A 23,016-nucleotide genomic window follows, 5' to 3' on the forward strand; every position below is an offset into this window, starting at 1 on the left:
TTTTATCTGATAATTTAGCGAGAACGATAATGGAGTATAGGAGGAAAAGAAGTGTCCCTTCGAGGGTTTACCCTCCATTTTTTATGAGTGCATATGTGATGGGTGCAATTTGTTTTGGTTCAAAATTTCCTATCGTGGGATGGAAGTGGACTGTCAAAGATTCACTTCCCATTCATATATACCATAAAGACATGTGGGAATCTCAGTTTCACCCACATTTTTACAAAAATTGTCATGGATTTATGGTGCCTATCCATAAACAGATTTACAACTGAGATCCTCCTAGGTTTTCCAAGGAAGTCGAGGTAGATATCCTCCCAGTGGCTAGATGGTTTGGAGAGGAAACATTCACATATATTAGGGTATTTGGCAGCATTACCTTGCGCATGTCCTCCCATACTATGTTCCGGAAAAATTGATGGCCAAAGAGATAGCCTATCAAACAGCTAGTGAGGGTGGGTTGAGAAAAGGATTAAAGGAAGCAAAAAAGGCCATTTGGCCTACATTCCCTTTGCAGTGTGGAGCATTTGCACTACACGATGTGGGGCATGCATTTAAAGAAGCAGAGATCATGTTATCTCTACAATTACCTAAATTCCTAGGAAGGCAGTATGACCCATTTGGCACTGCCAAAGACTTTACTACCATGGTAAAAGTGAAGGTATTTAGTCATGAGAAAGATGCATTTGATGACATCTTTTTACAGAAAGAGACATTCACAGACCACCAACTCCCAGCATAAGTTAGGAAGGGAGTTCCAAAGAAAATTCTAAAGTTGATTCTGAAGCAAAATCCAAAGAAAAGTGTACTAGGGAGTCAGAGCACTCAAAACAACAATCATAGAATGGGAGAAGCAAAAGTAACGAGTCAGAAAAAGATATAGCCCAATCTACAGAAAAGACAGCTGAGAAAACTTCAGCTAAAAAACAGATTGAAATTCATTCCACCTCCACCAAGCCAATAAAACCCTTGGTGATTTATTTAGACGAAGAATGGGAGCACTTGAATAGAAATCTCCATACAGAGGAACAAACGCTAAAGATACAGACTCCACAACACAAAACAACTCAAGAAATTGTAGTAGAGAAAACTGTAAATACTCAAGAGGTAGAGCACATTCCTGTCACTCCTACCTTTGAAATTGTTTTGAGGATTGAGGAGATTCCTCCTTTAGATGTATTCTATATCCCTGCCCACAAACTCGTTGTTAAAAGATAAAGGAAGAAGATGAAGTTGGATGCTACAGCTGCTACTATTCCCGATAATGAACCGATGGATATTGTCTGGAAAGACTCACCCATTGACCCATTCGAGAACCTTACTAGACTGTCACAGTTTGTAGGAGCCTATGCTACAACGACTATCGATAAAGCAATAGAGGTGCAAATGCTGCTCAAGGAAGAGGAAAATAAAACTTTGTTGTTAGAACAACAGTTACAGCAAGCAAAATCTAACCAGCAAGAAGAATCACAGTTAGCTAAGCTCCAACAAGAATTCGAGCAGATGAAAATAAAACATCAAGCCAGCTTAGCAGAAAAGGAAGTGCGGAATAACTGATCTGCATAATTATGATCCAAAAATTGATCAGTTTATTACTGAAGTGCTTGGCCTTAACTCCCAGTTAATGCACCAAAAGGAACTATTATGCCAGAAGATCTCGCAATGGAATTCCTATTGCGAGACAAGTGACAAATTGACAAGTCAAGTCATTGAGATGAGACTCAAATATGATGAAATCTTGAAAAGAGTTTCCGACTTCATTACCTGGCAGAATTTAGAAGATGGGAGAAAGGCCGACTTGCCTAAACTGGAGGAATCACACAAGGAAATTTTATTTGCAGACTGGGATTCTCAGCTTAGACAGGCAGAAAAGGCAACAACAGACACAACAGCAGCAACAAACAGTGTTATCGAGAACATCAATGAAAATTTACATAGCGCCAACCTGGTGGCAGAGTCCATTCCAGGTTTTCTTCCAAATGTCAAACAACTCGAACAACAGTGGAGGTAGGCAACAGAGGAAAAAGGAGAAGCAATTAGGCAAACGACCAAGTTAAACTGGGAAGCATACTAGTGACATTTAGTGAAACCTCATAGCTAGTGGATGACCCTGTGATGCCTAACCACTTCCACGGAGAAAATGGTGCCAACACTGACTGATGTCGTGTTCACTGGGTAGTTGAAATCTGAAATCGGTCGACCGTCACAGTGTAAGCTCATGAAGGACATCCACGATCTCAAAGATCAAATGCAAAGGAGTTAGTCACCATGTTCATTTCTATTTTTGATTTATTTTGCATAATTTGAGGAAGGTCATTTAAACCTCCTCAACTATTTTTGTAATAATCTATTTTTAGTTTTATAGTTTAGTATTTAAACCCCTCTCATGCATTTAGAGAGGGGTCCAGAAATTTTATCAGAAACAATCTTCAAAACATGCACTTTTGTCCCTTTGAGGAAGTTTCAGTGAAATGAATGGAACATGATTTATTTTCATCTTATCTAGAATAGTCTATTGAAATTGCACTTTTGTACTCTTAGGTGGTGTTGGATTGATTGGAAGTAGATCAATATCGCTGAAACACATAAGCAGGACTTATTACAAATGGCACTTTTATCTCGTAATTCTATTTTACTTATGTATTAAGCAATAACTTTTCTTCAAGTTGTTTATGTATGAAAGTTTGAATCTTGGTTAGAATTATTGCACTTTGTTATGGTGATGGCCTTAAATATTATGGTGAATACATGAATAATTTCTTATGCGATATATCTTTCACAATCGTTTCGCCTAACTATTTATCTGAAACGATTATTGTTAAAATGATTTCATTTCTTATTGCAGTTGAATGATCTTTATTACCAATTGCTTTAAGACATTATTGTAGATCACATACTTCAAATTTATTCCTGGGTATAGTCATAGCTAGATAGTGTTTAAATTAGGATATATACATGTGATTATTAGTTTAGATTAGATTACTTTTAGCTTAAACATTACTCCAAAATATCACATATCACCCCATCAACACTATCATAAATTAGATTGGGAAACTGGTCCCATTATCCCTAGTCGAAGCCACTACACCAAACGGAAAAGGAATTGCCAACCAAGGTCCGGACTAGGTGGTTTTCCCCCATGTTGTAAGCAACGATTTTCGAGGCTTCAACAGGTCCTTATTACACCAGTAAAGGGGATCCCATCATTCCATTCCCCTTTGAAAAAACATTTCCTTCAATGCTCACCTATGAGGTACACCCATAAGCTAGGGTCCCATATTCAATTGTTATCATCAATGCTTAAAATGAAGATGTCCATGAAGTTCATCCACAAGCTAGGTCCATTGCATGAGTGCTTACATTGACTCCCAACTATTGACACATGGATTGGTAAATGGTTGAATGCTTCACTAAATATTATCACCATTATTATATGGTTATCATTTCACCTATATGCTAAAACCACCCCCCTCCTCCCCCAACAAAAAATATAATCCACATAACAAAAAGTTAGTAGTCACATCTAGAGGGAACATTGTCGTTGGAGGATATTCCAACTGAAAACCATTACTCAGAACCTAGTCATGACTTTCTTTAATGATTTGCACTTCATATGGAAGAGTATATTCAATAAAGAGAAGTTGAAATTAGTTTTCTTCCAATAAATGAAAAATATTCTATATTCCATTTATCACAATATGTCTATGAGTCATACAAGGATATTTCTCTAGGATACTCCTTTGTGATGATAATTCTATCACATGCGTTCAAAGTATTTTTATACATTTTTTTTTTTGCAATACTTTAATCCTATGTTTGGATGTTGGTATTTTAAAATGATTGTAACTTCCTCAATATTTCTCATAATCACTGTTATGGCCCCAATTTAGAAATGATACAAGCATTCTATTTTGAATGGTAAAGTTGCAACTATAACTTGATTCATAAATTGAGAGATAATCAGATTGAAATAATCTTTTGTGAGGATTTTGAAGCCACAAATTGAAATAATTTCAATTTCAATACTTTTTAGAGTTGCTATGATAGCCCCAATCCTGAAATGGCACACACTCTCTACTTTTGACAGGATTAGTGAAACTACAATTTGAATGAGGCAAGAGAAAATGACACCACAAATAAATCTCTAAAGAAGAAGAAGAAGAAGGATTACCCTCGACCAAGAAAGTGATATAATACCACTTTTTATTATCCTTAGTGCTTAAGATGATTCAAACTTATAGAAAATAATTGAGAGCGAACAAGAGTATTGAACCTTTTACTTATGTTACAAAAGAAGAGAAATGTTCATGTGTCTCTTTAAGGGGTGACCTCAAAATGAGTAGTGCTCTAATACAATCATAATACTTGAAAAAATATTACATATTTCTCTACCTCTATATTTGTTTCTATCTACCACAATCCCTAAAACTAATGGCTCCTACATTAATAACTGGGTCATATCACAATGATTGAATTGTAACTAATTAGAGAGCCTTATTTAATAGCTAATATAATGGAACTAGTCCATGTTACATTAAATGGCCATTGTAGTTGTCATATCATTCACTCTAATGGGATCTTAGGTCCCTATTACATCATTAGGGGAAATCCACCATTTTAAATCCCCTTGAAAAGTATTGCTATGATAAGAGTATTATACATTTTGTTGTTAGGTTGAAAGGAGTGCAATGTTCTCATGCATCTCTGAGGGGAAACCTCTAAATGATTTGTGTTCCAATAAAACTATAATCCTTGAAAAAATACTACATAGCTCTCTACATTTATACATATCTTTTATCTACCCCAAACCTTGACTAGTAGTGGCCCCTACAACAATGATTGGGCCATATTACATTGAGCGAATGTTAACTACCTAGTAGGCCTTACTTAATAACCAATTCATCTAGACCTAGTCCACATAAATTAAATGGCCACAATATATATCCTATCATTAGCTCTAGTGAGCCCTTAGGTCCTTATTACATCACTAGGGGGGATCCCACCAAGCAACTAATGCAACCATGCAAGTAGATTTTTAAGTGTGGGAGATTTTCCTTTGCTTTTTACTACCAATAAATATAAAAGCATTGTTGAAAGTATACTACAAAAATATGCAATTCATACATTTGACTTATAAAAGAGATGATAAAAAGTTAAAGACTATTCAAGGTTGCTCTTTTGAAAAAAATAACTCCATCCATGCTTGTTTATGATCAATGTAACTTAACTAAAATAAGAACCTATAATACTATGTATAAAGATACAAAACAACCCATGCTTAAGATACAAAGTGTTTTAAATGTTATGCATTAACAAATAAGTCAAACTTTGCTCCTTCCAGGTTGTTGAGCTTGAAAGAACTAATTCTCACTATTACATTAATTTACATTGAACATACCAAATATTATTTTTTTTCCACATTTCCATAGCCCTTGATGTCATTGATCCCATGTCAATATCAAATATCCTTCATATAAGATCATCTTTTTTGTTTTCTAATCAAGACTCATTTAATTTGACCTTGGCATCCCCTATACATCTCATGTGCTTGATTTATTTTTTGACACATTTCCATCAACTAGTAAACCCTTCTCCAAATGACATCTGGTTATTCAAAAATTTCGTACAACAATTTCATTATTTAAACTCTGAAATGTAAATGAAGGACTAAATTAACCACATATACTAGCTAAAATGGGGATTTACTACAAAACATTTTATGTTGATCTCCTTTACCCATAAAGCATACATTAAATGAGAATGATAGGCTATTTTGTTTTTTTATGTCAGAGTCTTTTTTATGATCTTCATAAAATTTTTGTTTGAAGATTCCACTAACCTATTCCATCAAGCATAATAGCTCTTCAAATACTTAATAATGATATTCTAATTATGAAAAAAAGGTCACACATTAGGATACCTAAAAGATAGAGTTTTATTAATGACAATTTTCAAGGAGCACCAAAACTTGGGACATATAATTACCTTTCAAAAACTCAATAACAATTGTAGAAGTAGTTTATCTTGTAAGGATGTCTTCCACCCATTTATGAAGTATTCTATTACACTCATAATTCATTTGTGCCACCCACTACAACGAGGATGAATTTTACTAATGAAATCCAACCCCATCATTGAAAGGGAGCCTCAACTTTAACAAACGTCATACATAGGGTATAACTACCCTATTTACTCCAACAAAAAGAGCTAGCCAATGGTAGCCAAACCTAAGAATCTCGTGTAGGTTTTAACCTTGTACATAAATTACCTGCAAATGAATTCTTCAAACTGGAAAATAAACAATGGTGAGAACAAAAAAAATATACATAGATATTTTCCCCTGGATCCCAAAACCGAGACTACCAGATTGATTTTTCATTATGTTCCTTTCAATGTTACAATACATATATATACATGCAAAAGCATTCATAAACCCCAATCCATTAACCCTGTATTAGAACAAAACCGTAGTTCCCTTGACCGGATCTACAAAATACCATGGGCAGAAAACCATCATGCCCCAAAACCATGTGCAAAACCCATGCACAAAACCATGGGTAGGTCCACCTACCATATTTGAGTCTACCCCCCATCCTTGGGTCTGGCCAAATAGTCGTGGAAAGAATATAACACACACCCAACATATCGTACACAATATGTTTGGTGGGACATTGTCCCCTAAAAATACCTTTGTGCATTTGATTAATGATATATCAAGTCTCACATTCATGTATACATTTCAATAAGACAATATTGAGATCTTGATCCTTTCAATAAAAGTCTCGATGCACTATGCAACATTGATTTCCTTTAGCTTCAATGATCTTATTTGAGACTTTTTTTAGTATGTCAATATTTGGATATATATAATGTACCTTATTTTGATGACAACTCCAAATGTTTAGGTGACCTTGTGTAATATCCTAATAGATTTATATGGAGATATATCCTATAAGAACTATAGACATATTGGAAGTTGATGTATATGATCTAATGATATGTTCATATAATTATGCTTGAGACAAAACACTTACATTTGTGTGTTAACACTATGATTGGTACATAATATAGCTATATTATGACCAACCTATCTTTTCTTATGTTCTATTGTGTTTCATACTGTTTGAATATGATGATGAGATGAATATAATATGAAGAGACAGTGAATGAGATATGATTATTCTATGTCTGGAATATGTTATTTAATTTAACGTGTAAAAATAATGTTGTTGACTTATATTATCAAGTTAATGTATGTAGAACCATGTATATAGGGAACTGTAGCAAGGATTTAATTTCAATGGCCTAAAATTGCATTAATTAATAATTAACACTTACAGTTCTCTGATAATTGTAAGAGAAAAGCTATGTAACATGTGTAATAAGTTTGTGTGTATGAAACAAGGCTAGAACTTACCACCCACCACCATATGGGTGTGGGACACACTAAGGGGTGACAAAGTACTTATTTTTTTAGGGAGGAGTAAGTTGCATTCTTGCCTGGAGAACTTCGTTGTGAAGTTGAGGCATAATGGTTGACTATGATGAACTATGGGGGGAGGGTAGGGGTCGGGGGGTTTGTGGTGAGGATGTAATGACTTTACTCCCCCATTGATGTTAAACTCTCACCAGATTAGAAGAGGACAGAGGATGTAATGACCTCATCTTGTGATATCAAGAATTTGAAACTAGGTAATGACTAAGATAGTAGTTGAGTTGCACTAGTAAAATAAAAATTCAACATCATAAACAATGAGTCTAGGGAATAGGAAAAAAATAAGCATTGATCTCAACAAGAATGAAGTCTCAAAGAGTACCGAATTAAGGAAAATAATAAAATAATGAAAAAGGAAGTCAACGAATAAGTAAAAGAGATATTCTGTGAAGATGAAACTTAAGGGATGTGAATAATTATTGATTGAAATAAAAAATAAATAATAAAAAGATGAATAATACATCTCAAGGGGATGAATAATAATGAATTTTAAAGAAAACTAAATATATAATTTTGTTTGTGAAAGGTGGCATAAAATGAAAAAACTATAAATAAGGTGTAAAGGCACTTAAAAGGAGTTATTTTGTTGAATGAGAGTTGAGATCTTGTAAGATTGGCCTAGATACGAAAAAATATGATCATGTCTTTTTTATGTGGAGGAATCCATTTCTATTCCTCTATATGAATGTCCATATCTTGATTATTAGTGAATGTATATTCCACCAAGTTCCATAAGTCGTACTTGTTTTATTGCATAATTCCTTCAGTGCGATCCTACACAACTTGGAGGGACTTGAGCAAAGAATGGAACCTAAGGACGGTTGGGAGGAAGGACTTGTTGGTAAGGAAAGGAGTGGTAGTGGGATCATAATGAAACACATTTTCTTTATTTCTAGTAATCCATGTCATTTATTTGTGAAAGAAAAAATGAGATTTAACTTACATTCAACCATTGTGTAACTAGTTTTAATGGTTAACAATGAATTTAATTAGTATTTTGCAGTGCGAAAACAATAAGAAAGTGAAAGTCGTATGAATTTTTAGAAACCTTGAACAACACTGAAAGGGGGGGAGGGTGAATCAGTGTTGTGCCCTTATAAAAATTTATTCCCTTTCTTAAACATTAACTTAATCACACATTTAATTAACAACTTTTCACTATGTATTAGAATCAAATAACATATGCATAACCACGATCATATGAGAAACAATAAAAATGAGCATATAACCATGTGATGATAAATGCATAAACCACAAACCATCAAGAAACATATCGACAGGACATCAAAAGTCACATCACACAAGAACACTAGATGTAAGGTGGAAACCACAACGGTAAAAACCACCATCGATAGATAGCTTCTGTCTTCATTCTTTTATTAATCTCAAACTTCTTTTACATCTGGATCACTGGCCACCACTAGTGTAAAACCTCTACTTGTAAAGGAAATGTGAGCCACAGCTCACTCGGAACCCACCATTCCCATAAACCATGCAGGCCACCACTCACCTGCAAGCTTATACTTGTAACACTGAAGGCCCCAACCTTCAAACCCTCATGGAATTCAATTCAAAATATTTCATACTGGGCCTAAATCCTCAAAATAACAAAACAATGAGTCACGTTTCATCTAATTTTCACACCAGACTCACAACATACAATAAGAACATCAACTGAATGCTATCTCTCCAACAAAATCTCTCTACAACAACTAATCTGATAAAAAACAATCAACAACATACATAAAACTCCTACAACAACACAACAAATATAATCCACACGTCAAATATCCTGCATACACATACTAAACACAACTCCATCAACAACAGATATATTTTGAACACAACAACTCATCTCTCAACAACAATTGACAACATCTATGAATATCATACAATCAACCATATCAATCTTCTCTAATCTTGTCACTGTAAAAAGAAGTTATGCAAACAATAACTCAGCCAAGGACACACTAGAGCACGCGACACTACAAATCAATAATGTATCTTACCCTACAATCACAAACACATCAATCACTTAACAAGCATATATACTGTGCTCTGTCTCTCAAACATCAAAACCTGATCCACATACTCCTATCATACTGATAGACATTTGCTACAACAACACCATACTCTGCTCTAAACTCTAAAACAAACCGTCAGATTGATCTCTACCGCTACATCACAAGATATGTCACTATTATTGGCCTCCTCATGCACCTTTCTAATCTTTTTATACTCCTCTCTTAGCCTCTGTATGTTCACCTTCTTCAAGAGTTCAAACACTAACCTTTGCATAGTCCTCTGCTCCCCATAATGCGCACCGTTTAACTTCACAATGATCCCTTTGTTCATATATTTAAACTATTCTAACCATACGCTTCACTACTAAGGGAATAAATGCATTCACACTTTAATAACTCATCAAGTCAATTAATCATGTGTATATTAATCCAATTGAATATCAATACCAAACCATGAGAAAAAACCCATGTATCAACCATTGTAAATCACTAGGATGTGCACAGAATCCAAAAAACTCCACCTATAAACAATAATGCATGTCACTCCTTCAGGAAGTGAGTTAGTAACATAGGTAATACATAAGGAACCTGTGTTACCCTTTCTCCTAGTGCAGGTTTCCTTCATGTTACCTACGTTACCCTTGTTTTAGGCCCTCTGCTACTCAAAAATTGATATGAAAGTGTCTCCAAGGCTTGTAAGACCTCCCACACCTTCTTCAGACCCTGTCAAGCCTTCTCCAACTCTTGTGCAACATCAAGAACATCATCATAAGGGGACTATCCCACAAAAAATATCTGCATCAAACGAAGAACATGAAGGCGTAGTTGGCCAACCACCTAAGCATGGATCAATGTCTCTGCATCAAGTTAGTACCTCTGCATCAAATAAGTGATAACCCATGTCTAGTAGATCTGCATATAAACCACAAACCATCAGAGCTACCATCATCAGGTTGACATCAATGATAAGACAAACAATACTAATTCCCTAATGACAATGAATTCCAACACTAAAATGCCAACATGCTCCCCCTTTGGCATTGATGTTAACCTCAACCTGATCTTGATACACTCTCCAATTTCTCTTCCCCTTTGACATCAATGGAAAAAAGCAATATCAACATAAAAAATGCCAATGCAGTGAGGGGCTGAGAGAAGTACCCCCTCTAAAATAATCAACATCATGCTAAACACAAGTTGAACATAGTCCCCCTGAACATGTAATGGGGTTGCAAATATCTCTCCATATTATTTCATATCAACATTAGCTACTGCAAATACCTCCTTGAATGAACAAGGATGCCACCAACCAAACCAAAACACCATACACCTCATGGCCAAATGATACACAATGAAAGTGCAGGGCTAATACATGAGATACAAGGCTCAATCAATAAAAATACATGGATGTACAAATGAGTCCATAGGCCCACTCATGGCTAAACCAACTCAAGAATCTCTTCAAAACATGCTTGACACCAAGACCAATTAACGAACTAGACCAAATGATAAATGCAACAAAGTTATAGTGTTGATCTTGCTGACATGAGATCATATATGGTTGATATAGATTGTTTAATACAATGCATGCCAAATACCTCTCTCTCTCATACGCATCTAATACAATAATTTCATACTAGGATGTATACATGACTGAAATATATATATCCACTAATACGCATGCCTATCATGATGACTACTCATCAAGAGATGACCCAAAAAAGATAATACACAACTATAACAATTACATGGGTGAATCATGTTGCTCTACATCCCATGTATGATGTTGCAACACACTATAAATCTCACATCAATGCATGGTCAACTCTATGGAGACACAACCAATGACAATGGTAATCATAGGCAGTTAGATACAAGGTTGATTCACATCATCCAAATCATGAAGATAAAAGAATAAATATTCTATAGGACAAACAAGTGAAAGTATTAGTGAAAGCATAACTTCCCTTGATCTCATTATACCTCCAATGGACATGTTGATCATGTGGACCTAAAAGTGCAAAAGAACTCACGATCAAACGTGCTACTACTACTACAACTTGTACACATGTCCAACATGCTGTCATAGTGCTACTAAAAAACAACACAACATGCTGCCTCATGCTGCCATGATCTACCATGCACTCCCCCTGAGGCTATGAAGGTCTCACATGCATTTTTGTAGTCTAAGAGATTTTTCATGTAAGAGAGGAATGCAATAGGGGTTGTTCTCTCCTACTCACTATTTAAAGAGGAAGAGTTTTTATTCAATCCCTTCTTTTTTCTCACTCTTTCCTTCAACACATGCACATTATCTGGTGTCTTGACTCCTTTGGAAATCACTTTCTTGACCCTTCTTTCCGGTTGAAACAACCTTTGGAGTTGAAGACTACTTCCTTTCCTGCATCAACCATCTGGCTCACGTACAAAATATTGTGCTTTAGACCTTAAATGAGCCACACATCATCTTCATTGGTCTTGTTTTCACCAAGATTGGCCTTTCATTTTCCCAACACTATTGTTGGTTCATTACCTTAAAAAACAACACGACCGCTCTTAGTTCTCTTTAGGAAGAAAATCTTCTCTTGTCTCTTGACATATGGTGGGAACATTCACTGTCAATGTACCAACCATGATCATCATCACGGGAGCCTAGTGAAATACCACACTTTCCTAGTTTCCCTTCCTTAACTGACTATTGCTCCTTGTTGTTCAACCATTATGTAGTCATCTGTTTCTTTGTTTGGGCACTCTCCTCTGTCTTTCTTCCATGTCTTCTATGAATTTGCTACTCATTTTGATTGGATGATATAAATAATCTGGAAAGCTTACAATCCTTGGCCATGTGCCCAAAATTGTGGCACACATAACACCCCACATGACCAAGATATGAGGCTAAGGGATTTGATCTTTGTTGTTCACCTTGGATCTCCATCTTCCTTTGCTAGATCTGCAATCAATGACCTTATGGCCAAACAAGTTACAAACATAACAATAACCATTAAATGAACTTGTATTCCTGAAGGCGGGTCCTCTTCTTAGTTGATCAAACTACTGCATAGATGTGTAAATTTTGCTCTTACAAGTAGCTTCCACACGTCCAATGTCGTGACAAATGAAGCACTCGATCTTGTCCATCAAGGGGGAAAAGGAGTTTTGAATCCTCCTCTAAAATCTACCACTATCAACTCTAGCAGTGAATAATCTTATAGATGTAAATGCTCCCCTCAGTTTTCTTCTTGGATTCTGTTGGTGGATTCATTGTCTCTTTCCTTTCTTGTTGTCATTGTTGGTCCCATTCTCTACTAGAGGCTTCTTTGGTTCTTCATTTTTGTTTTTTCCTGGTTGTGAGTTGGGCTCTCAGAAGCCAAGACTTGATTTGATCATTGGGGATCCTTGAAATTGAAGCATACTATCTAATATCTTAGTGCTCTTATCTTGCTTCCGCTGATCATTCTTCTTCTCCAACTATTTCCTCATGGAGACCACTTCACCTTTTAAGTCTTTGATTCAACCTTTTTTATCCTTTTGTTGATTGGTCAATAGATTCATTATTCTTTTGGCCTCCTGTAATTGAATCTTCAAGCTAAGAATCTCCTCTCTAAGCGCATAATCCTTTTCATCAAATATATGCAAAATATTTTCATGGTCGCTGCATGGAACTATTAGCGTACTCACTTCAATAGATAATTCCTCAATCACTACAATTGTTGACTCATATTTTATCTTAAGGAGCATGTAATCTTTCTCTTATTCACTATGAAAATCAACAGATTTGTCAAAATCATTAACTCAAAATTAAAGCATCCCCAATTTTACCTTCAGATCTATTCTCTTGTAGCACAATTGGTTTGGCTGAAGCTTCAATCTTTGATTTGTCACCATAATTGCTGCACCATTCACACTAGGGGGATTTATTCATTTAGGCTGAGTGTCTTCCCTCTTCGGGCCCTTCTTCTTTCCTTTCTTTTTGTTGGTCTTCTCTAATTCACCATTACTGCTGCTACTATAACTTTCAAATAGGGTCTCAAGTCTATCCCACATCTCTTAGTATATTTCCGATCTGCTAACTTCTTCAAATATGTATTGTGAATATTTTCATAAATTATAGATCTCATTTGAGCATCTTGCTGCAATACTTCAAGTGAAAATGGATCCTTGCAACATCCTTCATATAAAAATCTCCAATGGTTAGATCCGTAAGATAATAATTGAGATTTCACCTTTTCATTGCATACTTTAAATTTGCAGCAATGAGGACATATACTCCTGAAGGATTCCTTTTGAAGAAAAAAAATTGCAAAATTTTCACCAAAACTACCTAGATCTCTTCTCCAGTGATTAAGCTGCAACCGAGAGCCCTAATTTGATACCACTTGTTAGAAACATTGAACAATACTGAGAAGGGAGGAAGTGAGTCAATATTGTGCCCTTATACAATTTTTTTCCCTTTCTTAAACATTAACTGAATCACAAATTTAATCAATAGCTTTTCACAATGTATTAGCATCAAATAACATGTTCATAGCCACGATAATATGAGAAGAAATACAAATGAGCATATAGACATGATATTATCAATGCATAAACCATCAAGACACATATCAACAACACATAAATAGTCACATCACACAAGAACACCAGATGTAAGGTCAAAACTATAAGGGTAAAAACCACCATTCGCATATAGTCTATGTATTCGTTCTTTTATTAATATTAGACTTTTTTTACATTTGAACCATTGGCCACCACCAGTCTGCAAGCCTCTACTTGCAAAGAAAAATGTGAGTCACCACTCACTTGGAAGTCACCGCTCTCATAAACAATGAAGATCACAACCCACTTAGGGCCACCACCCTAGGTAAGTTCTCCAACCTTTACTAGAAGGAAGCCATTACTCCCTTGGGAAGCCACCACTCACCTGCAAGCCTCTACTTGCAACAGTGAAGACCCCAACCTTCAAACCCTCATGGACCTCATTTCAAAATATTTCATACTGGGCCCAAATCCTAAAAAAACAAAACATTGAGCCTCGTTTCATTTTCTTTTCACATTGGAATCACAACATACAATAAGAACATAAGCTGAATACTATCTCTCCAACAAAATATCTTTGCAACAACCAATCTGATCACAAACAATCAACACCATACATAAATTTCCTGCACCACCACAACAAATTTGACCCACACATCAAATCTCTTGCATACACATAATAAACATAATTCCATTAACAACACATCACTAGATCACACAATGCTACAACTAAATAATGTCTCTGCCCCTATAATCACAAACACATCAGTCACATAACAAGAAACTACACTATGCTTTGTCTCTCAGCCATCAAAATCTGATCCATGTACTCCTGTCATACTGATAGATTTATGTTACAACATCACCATACTCTACTCTAAACTCTGAAACAAACCATTAGATCAATCTCTGCCTATGTATCACAAGATTTTTCACTGTTACTGGCCTTCACATGCACCTTTCTAATCTCTGTATACTCCTCTCTTGACCTCTGTATGTTCACCTCCTTCAGGAGCTCGAACTCTAACCTCTGCACAATCCTCTACTCTCTGTAGTGTGCACTGTGTAAGCTCATATTGATCCCTTTGCTCATCTATTTAAACTATTCGAACCATACTCTCCACTACTCAGGGAATCAATGCATTCACACTTCAATCACTCACTAAGTCAATTGCTCATTCAAGAAGTGAGTTAGTAACATTGGTAATACACTGGGATCCTACGTTACCCTTTCCCCTAACATAGGTTTCCTTCATGTTACCTGTGTCACCCTTGGTTGAGGCCCTCTATTGCTCAAAAACTGATTGCAAGTGTCTCCAAGGCCTGTAAGACCTCCTATACCTTATCTAGAGCCTGTTAAGCCTTCTCCAACTCTTCTGTAATTAAAAACATCATCATAATGGGACTATCCCACCAAACATATCCACATCAAGTTAGGAACATGAAGTCCTAGTTGGCCAACCACCTCAACATGGATCAACATATTTGCATCCAATAAGTGATAACTCATGTCTAGTAGATCTACATACAAACCTCAAACCATGAGAGCTACCATCATTAGGTTGACATCAATGATAAGATAAATGGTTCTAAGTTTGTGTTGACATCAATTCCAAAGGGAAAACTCAAAACTAAAAACGATTCCAACACAATGAGGGGTTGAGAGAAATACTCCCACTAAAATACTCAACATCATGTTGAACACAAGCCTAACATAATCCCCTGAACACGTAATGGGGCTGAAAACATCTGTCCATATTGATGTATATCAACATTAGTTGTTGCAAATACCTCCTTGGAGAAAGGAGGAGGCCACCAACTAGACCAAAACACCATACATGTCATGGCCAAATGATACACAATGAAAGTGTAGGGTTAATACATAAGATACAAGCCTCAATAAATAAAAATACATGGCTATACCAATGACTCCATAGGCCCACTCATGGCTGAACCAATTCAATAATCTCTTCAAAACATGCTTGGTACCAAGACCAGTTAACTAACTAGACCAAATGATAAATGCCACAAAGTTACAATGATGATCTTGCTCACATGAGAGTATACATTGTCGATATAGATTGTCTAATACAATGCATGCCAAATACCTCTCTCTCTCTCATACTCATCCAATATAATAATTGCATACTAGGATGCATACATGGCTGAAATATATATATCCACTCCTATGCATGCCTATCATCATGAATACTCACCAAGACATGACCCAACAAATATAATACACAACTATAACAAGTAAATGGATGAAACATGTTGCTCTACATCCCATCATGATGCTGCAACACACTATAACCCTCATACCAATGCATGACCAACACTGTGGAGACTCAACCAATGAGTACTTATAGACAATTAGATACACTATTGATTCACAACTTCCAACTCATGAAGACAAAAGAATATAAGACAAAAAAGTGAAAGTATGAGTGAAAGAATTGCTCCCCCTGAGCTCATTATAACTCCAATGGACATGTTGATCCTGTGGACTTGAAATTGCAAGAGATCTCATTATGAAACATGTTAATTCTACTACAACTTGTACACATCTCCAACATGCTTACCTGATCTACCATGTGCTCCCCCTAAGGCTATGAAGGTCTCACATGCATTTTTGCATTCTAAGAGATCTATCATGCAAGAAAAGAGTGTAATTGGGGTTGATCTCTCCTACTCAAAATATGACGAGGAAGGGTTTTTCTTCGATCGATTCTTCCTACTTACTCTTCCATTCAACACATACACATTATCTGGTTTGGAAATCACTCTCATTGACCATTTTTTTTTCGGATGAAACAACCTTTGAAGTTGAATACCACTTCAATGCCTCCATCAACCATTGGCTCATGCACAAGATATATGATTCAGACCTTTAATGAGCCACACATCATTTGCATTGGTCTTCTTTTCACCAAGGTTGGCCTTTCCTTTTCCCAATGCTCTTGTTGGTTCATTACCTTCAAAAACAACATGACCGCTCTCAGTTGTATTTAGGAAGAGAAATCTGCTCTTGTCTCCTGACATATGGTGGGAACATCCGCTGTTAATGTACCACATATCATCATCATCACACGAGCATAGGGAAATACCACACTTTCCTAATTGCTCCTCCTTAATTGGTTGCTGCTCCTTCTTCTTCACCCATTCTGTAGTCATATGTTTCTTTGTTTGGGCACTCTCCTCTGTCTTTCTTCCATGTCTACATTGGATTTTCTGCTCCTTTTGATTGGATGGCCTAAAGAATCTAGATAGCTTACAATCCTTGTCCATGTGTCTGAAATTGTGGCACACATAACACTCACATTGTTGATAAATGTAACTATGATATGTCTTCATAATTGTTATTATACTCGCATCATTATATATTTATTGTAAAAGCAAAAGGAGAAAAAGATAAATTATTTGAAGCATGGATTTGTTGGGTGTGGAGCTTGATTATCTTCTTTATTTAGAGGTATTAGCACATTGGACCCCAGTTCGTAATGTGGCAGCAACGCCGCCCGTAAAATGTACGTTGCAAGGGGGGTCTAGGGGGGTGACTGTGATCTTTGGGAGCCCCCCCTATCGGAGGATCGGGGGAAGTGCCCTGAAGTTAAAAATAGATGTAAAATTGCCTTGTAAAATGTTGTACTTTCTTATTCAATCTGAACCATTCATTAGGTGGAGATTTTATGGTATAAGTTATGTTTAATTTAGGGTTTTTTTCCCTAGAAGGCAACCCCTCACTATATATGAGGAAATTGTATTGCGTCTATGTAGATCTGTATTCTGAGTGAGAAAGAGAGAGGAGATTGTGTGAGAACGAAGAGGGAATTATAGCGGATCTGCTATAGGTTGTATCTCTTCAGTTTGCTGGATAATATAAAAGGAAGGACTGGCTGTTTCTCCGTGGACGTAGCCCAAATTGGGTGAACCACGTATATCTGTGTCTCTCTTGTTTGGTATTTTTTCTGTGTTTATATTTTTGCAATATATTTTATGTGTTCCATTGCTTTGTAATATATAATTTTCTAACAACTGGTATCAGAGCTGAAGGTCTATTTGGCTGATAAACTCACAGGAGAGAAGGGTTCTTGGTTCGAGTGGGAGTAATGGCAGAAGATGGTAGGTTTAGGGTCAAAAAATTTAATGGTCAAAACTACCAGCTGTGGAAGATGCAGATGGAAGATTATATGTATCAGAAAGATCTGTACCTACCATTGAGCGGAAAGACAAAGAAGCTGACGAGTATGACAGACACAGAATGGGATATTCTAGACATAAAGGCACTTGGAACAATATAACTATGCTGCGACGTTGGTAGCCTTTAATATTTCAAAGGAAACGACAGCATATGGTTTAATGTCGGCATTGGCCAAACTATACGAAAAATATTTAGCCTCAAATAAGTATTTCTTATGAAGCGTTTATTTAATATGAAGATGTCAGAAGGTGGATCTGTTGCTGATCATTTAAATGAATTTAATACAGTTACCAGTTAGTTAAGTTTTGTAGGAGTAACTTTTTCTGATGAAGTTAGGGCTATGTTATTTTTGTGCTCATTTCCAGAAAGTTGGAATAGTTTAGTTATGGCCATTAGTAATTCTATCTCTGGATCTAGTACTTTAAAGTTTGATGATGTTGTTGGTGCAATCCTTAGCGAGGAAATGTGACGGAAAAGCTCTAGTGAGACATCAGGTAATTCTTTGACTGCAGAGACTAGGGGAAGAAAAATGGAAAGAGGAAAGAGACCAGGATATCGCAGTAAGTCAAGGAAAGGTAGATCCAAGTCTAGATCAGGGATAGTGTGTTGGAAATGTGGGAAGAAAGGACACTTGAAGAAATACTGCAAGTCTCAGAAGGGAAAAGAAGGAGACGCGCAACAAGAAAACAATCATGAAGCGAATGTGATAGGTGATGTGTTGCAAGATGCTTTTATTATTTCATTAGAAAATATTATTGATGCCTGGGTGGTAGATTCAGGGGCCTCATTCCATGCCACACCTGATAGGAAACATTTTCATGATTATGTTCAAGGAGATTTTGGACAAGTTCGATTGGGTGATGATAAACCTTGTAAAATCATTGGAGTGGGTATAGTTTTCATAAAATAGTAGAATGGAAATCAATGGTTGCTGAAGGAGGTAAGGCATGTTCCAGATCTAAAGAAAAATATGATTTCAACAGGGTAGTTGAGAGATGAAGGCTGTGTGACTACTTTTACAGATAAAACTTGGAAGGTCACTAAAGGAGCCCTGGTAATAGCAAAAGGAGAAAAGGTTGGTACATTGTATTTATGCAATGGTATTTCTAATTCTGTTAATGCTTTAATCTCTACAGGAGAAGATATGACATTGTGGCATCATAGGCTTAGGCACATGAGTGAGAAGGGGATGCAGATTCTTCACTCAAGAAATTTGTTGCCAGTTTGAAGCATGTTGACTTAAAATTATGTGAGAATTGTGTTTATGGAAAACATAAGAGAGTCAGATTCCTCAGAGTTGGGAAAGAAAAGAAGAGTGAAAAATTAGAGCTTGTGCATACAGATGTATGGGGACCTACTCAGGTATCATCTCTCGGTGGCTCTTGTTATTATGTTACTTTTATTGATGATGCAACTAGAAAAACCTGGATTTTTTGTATTTGAAATAAATCTGATGTATTTGATACTTTCAAGAAATGGAAAGATTTGGTTTAAAATGATACAAGAAAATGGTTGAAGTGTCTCAGATTAGACAATGGAGGTGAATATTGCAGCAAATAGTTTGATAGGCACTGTCCAGAGAATGGAATTCAAAGAGAGAAGACAATTCTAGGATCACCACAAGAAAATGGTGTGTCAGAAATGATGAATATGACAATCATGGAGCGTGCAAGGTGCATGAGATTGCATGTAGGATTGCCTTTAAAATTATGAGCAAATGCTGTAGACATTGCTGTTTATCTAATAAATAAAGGGCCTGCAAGTTCCTTGGATGGTGGTATTCTAGAGGAGGCATGGACAGGTAAAAAGGTAAACTACTCATTTTTAAAGACTTTTGGTTGTGAAGCCTTTGTCCACATTAATAAAGAAAATAGAACAAAGCTTGAGGCAAAATCAAAGAAATGTACCTTTATTGAGTATGGTGTTAATGATTTTGGTTATCACTTTTATGATTATGAAAAACACAAAATCATTAGAAGCATGTTGGAAATAATACTGAGAGGGGGGTGAATCAGTATTATTAGATCAATAATTTAATTTCCCAAACAGATTTATATACGCTACTTCACCTAGGTGAACTAGCGCGTACACACGACTGTACTTAAAGCAACCAACACATATGGAGAGAACTTTTGATTTAGGCAGTTTATCATGAATTGAACTTTAAGCAGTATATCAGAGATTTATTAGATAGTGTAGTAAAAGTAGAATAAAGCATCACACATAATCAACACACATGAACACCAAGATATAAGGTGGAAACCCAATGTGGGTAAAAACCAATTGCTGATGTCGTCTCTTTAATAATAAGAAAATCTTGTTTACAATCTTGTACTGGTGCAGACTTATACCAGCATGCAGGCACCCACCTGTAGAAGGCTACAACCTTCTCTTGTTCTCTAACTTCTACTGGAAGGGAGCTACAACCCCTAGCTCTTGTACTAGCCAATATGTTTACTAGTACGTAGGTGCCACCCTACAGAAAACTCCACTCTTCTACTAGGGACCACGTTTCATGAATTTTCAGACTGGATACTCCTGGAACACAACACCACAATATGAAGGCCACGTTTCATTCAATTTTCATACTAGACCCATCAATACAACCATCAAGTACATCAACCAATCACTGAAACTCAGCCATCATAACCTGAATCTGATCATTCAGAATACTGTCACTAGAATACAATCACTAGAACTCAAAATAGAACCCATAACTTTGCAACAACAAATAGAAATAATTGAAATATTCTTCACAAGGTATATTCTACTTCCCTGTGTCGAACCAGTGTGTGTACGTGCTTTTATCAAGGCCAACCAACGTATACATATGTAAATATTAATTCATAATTTTGCAGATATTCTAGACTTCAGTTATACCAGATAATAACATTTACAGAATAATACATGCGTCAGTATTCAGATCTAGAATATACATGATCAAAACCACATAATGATAATACAATTCAAGCCTTAAGATCCCGATCCATCATTAGGTCTTATCCCTCATCAACGCTAAGGTTCATCCTTGGTTTAGATCAAGCAATGCACCATAAGCCAATAACCTGCATACTAGTTCTCACACTTCATCAGATATTCGATACTTGCACACCTTGGCCTAATGATCTTCTCCTCCTTATATAGTTTTAGGCCTTTCTCAATACCATGGATCAAAACCACTTAGGACCAATACCTTGGACCAATACCATGGATCAAAATACCTTGGACCAAATACTTAGTTTTCCAACATGTACGCGCTTTTCCTCTTGTGAAAATGTGTGTATACAGTATACGCTCCTTTTGTTGAGTGAACCTACATGTATATGCAGCTTGGTCAAGGTGAACCTGTGTATACCTCTCTTTCTTAATTCTTTGTAGTCTAATATGTAATTCTTTGTTGTTAACCTGCTGTACTGTGAACTATCATCTGAGAGAGTTTCCATTGTACATTACTTCTGAATTGATTCCTTTGAACTGCCCTGCATTTTGTCACATCTGTAAACACAACTGTCATGCATTCTGTCACATCTGATATCTCTTCTGTAGATTCATCTAGTTACCATATACAAGTGAGTTGTTCTGCTACAAGTGGGTTGCCATCAAGTACAACACATGCATCATAATGCCAACAATCTCCTCCTTTGGACTTGATGGCAACCATGTTGGTGTTGATTACCGCAAGCTATAGAAACTGTTAGAGATAACAAGCAACACCAAAATACTCTCCCCCTTTGACATCAAGGGAAAAGGGCTAACCAAAAGTAAGACTGTCATATCTGAACAACTGAATATAAAAATTGATCATGTTCCCCCTAAGCACATGCTGAAAACTCCCCCTTTGTACATGATGAGATGCACTATATCGTCCATGCTCCCCCTGAGTACATGCAGAGTGTGTAAACATTTTCCAAAAGAATAACATGACTCTATAACTCAACTATGTGAGGATGACCTTCCTATCACCAATGACTCATACATACATCAATCTCCCAACCGAGTCGGGATATACCAAATGTTTATACATGACAGAAATAAGAAATATTACATCATCCATCCCATGTAAAGTGGGGATACAAATTACATCATTTGTCCAAGAGGACTCATATCACTTCCTAGACTTTTACATGACTTGAGTACCAAAAGGTATAAATATCTGAAGCCATAACTGGACTCAGCAACCATAATGCCAATAATGCTGAAAGTACGTGAAGGCTAATGCTCCCCCTGAACCTGTGCTACCTGTGCATTGTTAAATGATCAAGGCATCTTTGTCAGTCAGATAAAATTAATGAACAGAGCATATAGACATTAATCATCAATATCAGTCAGAGCACCCATATCAGATCCTGCCCCACTATTTTTCTTGTCTGAAACACATATACGCTTCTTTACCCATAGAAACCCGCGTGTGTACGTGACTCCACTTCATGAAACACGCGTATAATAGCCTTTTTCTAAAAAAATGGATTTAACAGCAGGATGATGCAGCAACTACTCCTAGCATTTGTCTGAGGTATTCAAATGTCTCTCTAGGCAGTGGTTTGGTGAATATATCAACAACTTGTTCTTTGGAGGGAACATACTCCAATTTGACCTTTTGTTCAAGCACTTGTTCATGTAGAAAATGGCATTTGATGGGTATGTGCTTGGTTTTGGAGTGCATGACTGGATTCTTTGAAATAATGATGGCACCTATATTATCACATAGAATGGAGATGGGTGGAGTGCATGTGATCTGAATGTCTTGCAAGGTTTGCATC

Source organism: Pinus tabuliformis, chromosome X (genome assembly GCF_031772625.1).
Source record: "Pinus tabuliformis cultivar Carrire ecotype Pingquan chromosome X, CPIR1, whole genome shotgun sequence".
Lineage (NCBI taxonomy): Eukaryota > Viridiplantae > Streptophyta > Pinopsida > Pinales > Pinaceae > Pinus > Pinus tabuliformis.